Genomic DNA, 10480 nt, shown 5'->3' on the forward strand with positions numbered 1-10480 from the left:
CTTTCAAATAATTAATACCTAAATTGTTAGTTTAGTAATCGAGGTTGCACAAAATTGGAGCCAGAAAAGAATTAAGTTGAATTTGGAAAAGTACTCTCTAAGGCTAATGTACTTGAGTAAAATTTATTTCTACATACACACAAAGAATCTTGTTTGTATATGCGCTTGTGATTAAAAAATTAGATACTTTAATTCAATATATACTTGTATCATATTAAAAATAAGAACCTACTTCTCTTGTAATCTTGTATATGCCAATAGAGTCAATTGATATTTGAAAAGTTCCTATATAAGTTGTCGAATCCTAAAAAAAAGATTTTCTAGGGACACGTTCTTCAAATCGGGTTTTTCTTATTATCCCTTCCAATACGACCCTTCTAACTTCCCGATTTCCAGACGAAGATACATCCATAATAGAAAGGTTCCACCATCTCACAGAGAGCTAGCCTAGATGTAAAATATAAATACACTAATTTTGTTGAAGATGAAAACATAAAAGAAAATTAATGAGTGTATGAGAGTTTTATTTGATTTATCACTTTCACAATATTCACTAGTTACCAAAAAAAATTCAATTAATTTATCAATTTAGGCAATACAAAGCATCATTAAAGACCGATGATGAAAAAACTGACTTAATAACATAAGAAATCCATGACCTTTTATTTTTTTAATCTAAAACCTCATATAGATGGATAATTCATTGTTAACAAAAAGTGACTTCATCAAAAAGACAATAATTGTCAAGATAGAAGACTCAATCTCTAGTTAAATCTTCTCTAAGCGTATCTTCAATTTTATAACTCCAATTATAAACTCCATGATACTCCTGACTTCAATATTCCTCCTCATCTTCTGGCTCAGGGGCAACATTTAAATCAAATTTTAGATGCTCCATCAAAATAGAATTTTGTATTTCTTTTTTCATCGTCTCTACCCGCAACTTCAATGTCAACTTCTGCTCCTCCATATGTTCATCTTGAGGTATTTTTGAGTCAGGGTGCAGAATCTTATGCATTAGTATTCGTTTTTTTCTTTCTCGTTACATGTTTGCAATATTTTATGGAGATTTTTCAATTCCTCAAAACCATTTGATTCACCCTCAGCATAATGACATCGGGGGTCCTCTACTTTCTTTTTAAAGAAAATTTTCAATTATATCTTCTACGCTTGTGAAACCACAGGAATATGGTTTTCCACCTGGTTTAAAGAGCATAACACCAACATCTGCCCCAGTCTGAGTTGCAAACTTCTTTGCATCCTCAAACAAAGTTTTTTTCTTTTTTAGAAACTCACATCACATGCTCTCTCAGACTCAATGATCTTCATTTCAATTTTTTGCTTGCCTTTTTTAGTCTCATTTTCCATTGCAAAAGAAAATGATATGAAGAAGACAATAATATATTTTTATTGAATAAGGCTGAGCAATTTCAAGAGAAACACTTGTACAATTTATAACAGGTGTGTGAGTGTACTTCTCACGAGTATTGTAATGCTTTCTTGTTAGGATTCTAGCTATCACGTATATTGTCATGTTTACTTAATATTTTTATATGCGTGTATATCTATTTATTTATTGCTTTCACATTATATGGGTCTTTCTATTACGTGTGCTTCCAAATTTGTTTAATGCATTCATATTATGGGTCGACTTTCACATTCATATTATGAGTCTATATTTTCATATTATGTGATACCTTGTAACTCAATAAAAATTATAAAGTTGCCAGGTAATAATGTCTAATTGAATTTAAAGACAAATAAAAAGGAAATAAATCTTGTATATATATGTTAGATATATATATATATATAAACACTTTATATTTCGAGTAGTTGATATTTTACATATCATTTGGTGAAGGATAAGCTTATATGCTAGTATCATTCACACAAGCATAAGATATATATACAAAATGATAAACTTATCATAAAATACATTTCAAATATGTGTATTGGCAGAATTAGATGCACAGATCAAAGTAATTTGTGTTGCTTGTACATACCGTTGGATCTTATCCCATAGATTGTATATCGTCTTCTCAATGTTTTTGGCTCAATCAATTTTTATTTCTTAAAACGATTAGCGACTGACATTACTAATTTTTTCCTTGTTCGTACAATTATTTGCTATACCACAAAGCCCACTTTTTACTATTTGTCATTTTAGAACAACTATATGATGTGATTCACATATTTCCTCTTTGAAAAATAATTAATGGTAAAATTTAAATACGAAGAAATTTAATAATGTCAAAAATAATTTGTAATGCATAAAATGAAAGGGTTGTTATATAGTTAGTAATAATTTTAAAATTATTATGCAAGAATAACTTTTTTTGAAGTGGTAATTTTTCATTCAAATAATTAATACCAAAATTGTCAGTTTAGTAATCGAGGTTGCACAAAATTGGAGCCACAAAAGAATTAAGCTGAATTTGGAAAAATACTCTCTAAGGCTAATGTACTTGAGTAAAATATATTTTGTATCATACACGAAAGGAACCTTATTTATGTATGTGCTTGTGATAACAAAAATTTTATACTTTATTTTAAATTACATGTGTATCATGTTAAAATAAGAACCAACTTCTCTTCTAATCTTGAATATGCCAATAGAGTCAAATGATAATTGAAAAGTTCCTATATAAGTTGTCGGATTCTATAAAAAAAATCTAGTGATACGTTGTTCAAATCGGATTTCTTATTGTCCAGTCCAATACATCCCTTCCAACTTTCTGATTTCCAGACGAAGATACATCCATAATAGAGAGATTACACCATCTCACAGAGAGCTAGCCTAGATGTAAAATATAAATGCACTAATTTTTTTGAAGATGAAAACATAAAAGAAAATTAATGAGTGTATGAGATTTTTCTTTGATTTGTCACCTTCACAATATTCACTAGTTACTAAAAAAAGTTCAATTAATTTATCAATTTAGGCAACACAAATCATCATTAAAGACTGACGATGAAAAAACTGATTTAATAACATAAGAAATTCATGACCTTAAATTTTTTTAATCTAAAACCTCATATAGATGGATTATTCATTATTAACAAAAAGTGACTTCATCAAAAAGACAATAATTGTTCATGATAGAAGACTTAATCTCTAGTTAAATCTTTTCTTAGCATATCTTCAATTTTAATGACTCTAATTATAAACTCCATGATACTCCTGACTTCAATATTCCTCCTCATCTTCTGGATCAGGGGCAACATTTAAATCAAATTTTAGATGCTCCATCAAAATAGAATTTTGTATTTCTTTTTTCATCGTCTCTACCCGCAACTTCAATGCCAACTTCTGCTCCTCCATATGTTTATCTTGAGGTATTTTTGAGTCAGGGTGCAGAATCTTATGCATTAGTATTCGTTTTTTTCTTTCTCATTACATGTTTGCAATATTTTATGGAGATTTTTCAATTCCTCAAAACCATTTGATTCACCCTCAGCATAATGACATCGGGGGTCCTCTACTTTCTTTTTAAAGAAAATTTTCAATTATATCTTCTACGCTTGTGAAACCACAGGAATATGGTTTTCCACCTGGTGTAAAGAGCATAACACCAACATCTGCCCCAGTCTGAGTTGCAAACTTCTTTGCATCCTCAAACAAAGTTTTTTTTTTCTTTTTGATAAACTCAGAGCACGTACTCTCTCAGACTCGATGAACTTCATTTCAATTTTTTAATTGCCTTTTTTAGTCTAATTTTCCATTACAAAAGAAAATGATATGAAGAAGACAATAATATATTTGTTGAATAAGGCTGAGCAATTTCAAGAGAAACACTTGTACAATTTATAATAGATGTGTGAGTGTTCCTTTCACGAGTATTGTAATGCTTTCTTGTTAGGATTCTAGATATCATGCGTATTGTCATGTTTACTTAATACTTTAATATTGCGAGTTTATCTGTTTATTTATTGATTTCATATTATATGGGTCTTTCTATCACGTGTGCTTTCAGATTTGTTTAATGCTTTCATATTATGGGTCTACTATCACATTCATATTATGAGTCTATATTTTCATATTATGTGATACCTTATATCTCAATAAAAATTATAAAGCTGCAGGTAAATGTCGAAATGAATTTAAAGACAAATAAAAAATAAATAATGCTTCTTTTTTTTTGTATATATACATATATATATATATATATACATATATATATATATATATATATATATATATATATAAAAACACTTCATATTTTAAAGTTGTCGAAATTTTTCATTGTCATTTGATGATGAATGATAAGCTTATATGCTAGTATCATTCACACAAGCATAAGATATATATACAAAAATGATAAAGTTATGATAGAAAATATTTCAAATATGTGTATTGGCAGAATCGTATGCACAGACCAAAGTAATATGTGTTGCTTGTACTTACCCTTAGATCTTATCCCATAGATTGTATATCGTCTTCTCAATGCTTTTGGCTCAATCAATTTTTATTTCATAAAACGATTAGCGTCTGACGTTCCTAATTTTTTCCTTGATCGTACAATTATTTGCTATACCACAAAGCTCACTTTTACTATTTGTCATTTAGAACAACTATATGATGTTGTTCACATATTTTTCCTCTGTGAAAAATAATTAACGGTAAAATTTAAATATGAAGAAATTTAATAATGTCAAAAATAATTTGTAACACATAAAATGAATGGGTTGTTATATAGTTAGTAATAATTTTAAAATTATTATGCAAGAATTACTTTTTTTGAAGTGGTAATTTTACATTCAAATAATTAATACCTAAATTGCTAGTTTAGTAATCAAGGTTGCACAAAATTGGAGCCAGAAAAGAATTAAGTTGAATTTGGAAAAGTACTCTCTAAGGCTAATGTACTTGAGTAAAATTTATTTTGTAATATACACGAAAGGAATCTTGTTTATATATGTGCTTGTGATAAAAAAAATTAGATATTTTATTTCAATATATATGTGTATCATGTTAAAAATAAGAACCACCTTCTTTTGTAATCTTGAATATGCCAATAGAGTCAATTGATATTTGAAAAGTTCCTATATAAGTTGTCGGATCCTAAAAAAATGTTTTTCTTGGTACACGTTGTTCAAATCAGATTTTCTTATTGTCCCTTCTAATACATCCCTTCTAACTTCTCGATTTCCAGACGAAGATACATCCATAACAGAGAGATTCCACCTTCTCACATAGAGCTAGCCTAGATGTAAAATATAAATGCACTAATTTTGTTGAAGATGAAAACATAATAGAAAATTAATGAGTGTCTGAGAGTTTTCGTTGATTCATCACTTTCACAATATTCACTAATTACTAAAAAAATTCAATTAATTTATCAATTTAGGCAACACAAAGCTTCATCAAAGACTGAAGATGAAAAAAACTGACTTAATAACATAAGAAATCCATGACCTTTTATTTTTTTAATCTAAAGCCTCATATAGATGGATAATTCATTACTAACAACAAGTGACTTCATAAAAAAAAATTGTTCATGATAGAAGACTCAATCTCTGTTAAATCTTCTCTAAGCATATCTTGAATTTCAATAACTCCAATTGTAAACTCCATGATACTCCTGACTTCAATATTTCTCCTTATCTTTTGGCTCAGGGGCAACATTTAAATCAAATTTTAGATGCTCATAAAAATAGAATTTTGTATTTCTTTTTTAATCTTCTCTACCCGCAACTTCAATGCCAACTTCTTCTCCTCCATATGTTTATCTTGAGGTATATCTGAACCAAGAAGCAGAATCTTATGCATTAGTATTTGTTTTTTTCTTTCTCGTTACATGTTTGAAATTGTTTATGGAGATCTTTTAATTCCTCAAAACCATTTAATTCACCCACAGCATAATGACGTCGGGGGTCCTCTACTTTCATTTTGAGAAAATTTTCAATTATATCTTCTACTCTTGTGGAACCACAGGAATACGGTTTTCCACCTGGTGAAAAGAGCATAACACCAACATCTTCCCCAGTCTGAGTTGCAAACTTCTTTGCATCCTCAAACAAAGTTTTTTTCTTTTTTAGAAACTCACAGCACGTGCTCTCTCAGACTCGATGAGATTCATTTCAATTTTTTGATTGCCTTTTTTTGTCTCATTTTTCATTACAAAAGAAAATGATATGAAGAAGACAGTAATATATTTCTGTTGAATACGGCTGAGCAATTTCAAGAAAACCACTTGTACAATTTATAATAGGTGTATGAGTGTACTTCCCACGAGTATTGCCATGCTTTCTTGTTAGGATTCTAGCTATCACATGTATTGTTATATTTACTTAATACTTTCATATTGCGAGTATATCTATCTATTTATTGCTTTCATATTATATGGGTCTTTCTATCGCGTGTGCTTTCACGTCTGTTTTCAGATTTGTTTAATGCATTTATATTATGGATATACTATCACATTCATATTACGAGTCTATATTTTCATATTATGTGATACCTTGTAACTCAATAAAAATTATAAAGTTGCAAGGTAATAATATGAATTGAATTTAAAGACAAATGAAAAAAAAAATAATGTTTGTGCGTATATATTCTAGGATAGAGTCCTCTTTGACCGTCCTGTAAAGGGAACATCATATCATTTGATTGAGATCTCCTCAACTGAGGAAAAATCTTTGACCTTGGGACTGTTGTGACGATCCACAAGAACCACTGTAAGTGTCTCGTCTTGCAAACCACTAGTGTGAACTATGAGAACCATGGTCTGACCTTTAGAACCCACAAGATGGCTAACCAACCTTAGATACCAGCATAGCTTCTTGAACACGTCCTTGACGCTGAAAGAAACCACTCCCTTAATGGATCCACTGCCTCTAGAAAGTTTTAGTTGAAGTGTGAGCCTTATTAGAGTTTCCCGCTCTTATGAGTCACTATACTACTTGTTTGACCATATATACTTGTGTGTACGTTTGGACGCGACAAGTTTTTGCGTTGTTGCCGGAGACTTTATAATGACTATATATTTAATTTTTTCTTGGTAATATATACTACTTATATAAGTGTTGAAAATTTTATCTTTGCTGTTAATTTTTAGAAGTAACTCACATTAGTATTCTAAAGACAAACGAAGACCTTGTAGAGCCATTGATTGAGCCTGGAATATTCTTACTCTACTAGAGAAGTCAAGCAGCTTTGCAATACCTCATACCTCAAATTGATATTTAATGAGAGGACACTATAGAAATGGAAGCTAAGATAGTACACGATGTGGAAATCCCACTCACATTCGTTGTTACTTCTAGCATCCCGAAATCAAGAGCTGGGGTAGATTTGAACTTAAGCACAACATGATTCAACTCTTGCACACCAATGAACAATTCACTAAATCCCTTATGAAGATCTCCAAGTGCATCTTCAAAACTTTTTGAAAAAGTGATATTTACACACTAATAAGGTATCTCCTAATTATGTGAGGCTCACTTTGTTTCCCTTCTCTTTTCTAGGGAAAGCAAAATGGTCGTTGAAGTTTAAGCCAGCAAATTCCATTACCTAAAGGGAAGTGGAAATTCTTGATTAGATTATTTCCATCCAGGAAAACAACAAAATTAAGGAGTGAGATCTTGAGATAGAAGCAATGATGGGGAGAAAATTTATACCAATCCCAAGATAGATTCAAATATTTGTTGATAAGATACCCACATACGACCAAGCTAATGAGGTGTTGGTTCATAACTTCATTCAGGAACTTTAACTCACAAAAATGTTCTTCACTCTAATACAGGGGGACATGCCCTAGAAAAGACTTATAAAGAGTTGTTTACACATTTGAATTAATTTAACAAGGGAACCTCGAGTTAAATGAGTAAGAATTAAGAATAGATTACAGACCAAGCTAAAATATGTAGGTAGCGTTAAAGTGCAAATTACCATAGGGTAAAAGATTAACGCCTGAGGCTATGTAATCTTGGAGATAACATAAACCATATGCCCTCATCCCTGTACAAAAAGTTGGGTTTTTGAATCCTAAGCCGACCACCATCATTTACAACTTGCTGACCGCTATGTTGCCAGACCAGAGGGAGTTGTGGAGGATGTTCTAGTGCAAGTGGGGTCTTCATCTTTTCGGTGGACTTCATTCTGTTAAACTTTGAGCCTGATCCTTAAGTACCATTAATATTTGGGTGACCTTTCTTGGCCACTAGATGTGCATTAATATATGTAACAGATGGACAATTGACTATGATGAATGTATTTGATGTATACTAGAAATTAAATTTGGCCGCTGTTTCATAGGAATTGTGAGCAATCATTCTCATTGATCATGCTGTGAAAATTCACTAAATCTGTAACGCCTAACTTACGATAAGAAGTTCCACATTGGCAAAACGCATGAGAGATGTTGGGTATATAAGTAAGTAGACCTTACCAACTAGTGACATATTTTAACATTGCGTGGGCCTAGGCCTAAAGTAGACAATATCACTAGCGGGTTGGGCCGTTACAAGTAGTATCAAAGTAATTCTTATTATAGCCTTGTCAATGTGGGTCAGAGTTCAACTGAAATTAGACAAATCTCGATAAGGCAAGGCAAAGCTCAGTGTGGAGTCTAGGAAAATCCCCCGTTCAGTGGGGCAAACCTCAGTGAGGAAACTGAATCCATGAGGGGGTGTATGCAACACCCCAATTTAAGATAAGAAGTCCCATATCGGCAAAACACATGAGAGACGATGCGTACATAAGTGAGTAGGGCTTACGAATTAGTGATGTGTTTTAAAGTTGTACAGGCCTAAGCCCAAAAAAGATATTATCACTAGCGGGTTGGGTGATTACAACATCTCTTCTAAAGACCCACTAGAGAGAGTATTAAGAGGGCATAGTGTTTGTTGGAGATATTAAGGTGCAAGATATAGTCCAAACTTTGGCAACCGCACATGTTATGAATAAAGGCGTTTGGGTACCATTGAATAGAGGGTTAGGGCCTCGACCATAAACATCAATTGAAGAAGCTCTTATATGATGCTTTTGAATGGCAATGGTTGAAAATGATATATAAGTACTGGTTGAAACAATAAATATAAGGTAAAACCATAACTATTTTACTTTTTAAATGAAAACAAAACTCACTCAGATGTCATAAGTTATAGAAGTCATTTTCCCTTCTAATAAATTGTTTTCTCAAAAAATACATTTAAGCAAAAAACACTATCATGAAAGTATTGCCCTCCATACTAAACAAGTAGAATAGGATTTTATTATACCTTGTCTTGATTCAAGAAAAAAAAAATTCATGTCCACTTGACAATAGAGATACTATATATAACACCTACCAAAAAGTAAATGTTTCTCTATAAATTCAGTCTTTTATGTAAGAAAAATATTTTCTTGTACCTTTTGGTTGTTATATAGTAAAAGAAAAATTCTCATACAATTGAAGAAATTTTTTTGATGGCAACTCCCTTTTTTGGCATGATAAAGGCAATTTGATGTCTTGTTGGTTGATTCGGACCAAGAGTTTACTACAAATATCATGGATTTGCTGAAGTCTTGTGATTACAATAGTAACATCTCGAAAAATTATATTTAGAACTTGAAATATTGGATTCTTTGATATCAGTGAACTCTATATGATTTCAATTTATATGACTAGTAAATTTATCCGTGTTTCGTGCGGGAATTTTGTATCACATAATTTATAAAATAATAATTTAAATCTATCAGCCATTAAAACTAAAATGATATATTATCTTATATACAAGATTACGTGATCACGAACATTAATAATGTAAAGAAAAATGAAACTTCTTACAGCTTATCATTTTTCTTGAGATAAGGGTAACTTATCTTATCATTTATCCTTAATAACATAAGTACAAATTAATGACTTTAAAAATACATACCAAGATCTGTAACATAAGCAATGGTGTCAGTGAGCCGCTCAACACGAAACAAGTACACAAATAATTAGTTGATAAAGGTAACTTATCGTATCATTTATCCTTAATAACAAAGGTAGAAATTAATGACCGTAAAAATACATACCAAAATCTTTAACATACAATGGTGTCATTGAGCCATTCAACAGGAAGCAAGTACACAAATATTTAGTTGTGTAAAAGAAGAAGAAAACAAGAAGAAAGGTTTAGAATTTTCGTTGTTTTAATAGAGAGGAAATCCCTCTATTAATAACCAACAAAGGGTGGTCTGTACAAATGTTTATTGTGCCTTATCGGAAAGGTTACAACTACTTGGAAGATTTTCAACTCTTCGTAAAGGTCACAACCTTTCATAAAATTCGCAACTTTTCACGAAAGTCGCAACTCTTTATTAAAGTCGCAACTTTTCACGAAAGTCGCAACTCTTTATTAAAGTCGCAACTTTACATAAAAGTTCCAACTTTTCATGAAAGGGGAAGGCTAGTTAAATTTAAATAGGAATTCTTGTTTGTGGGAGTGTCACATAGGCGGACCTAAGGTTTTTTTTTATATATATATACATATATATATATATATATATATA

This window comes from Solanum pennellii, chromosome 7 (assembly GCF_001406875.1).
Source record: "Solanum pennellii chromosome 7, SPENNV200".
Lineage (NCBI taxonomy): Eukaryota > Viridiplantae > Streptophyta > Magnoliopsida > Solanales > Solanaceae > Solanum > Solanum pennellii.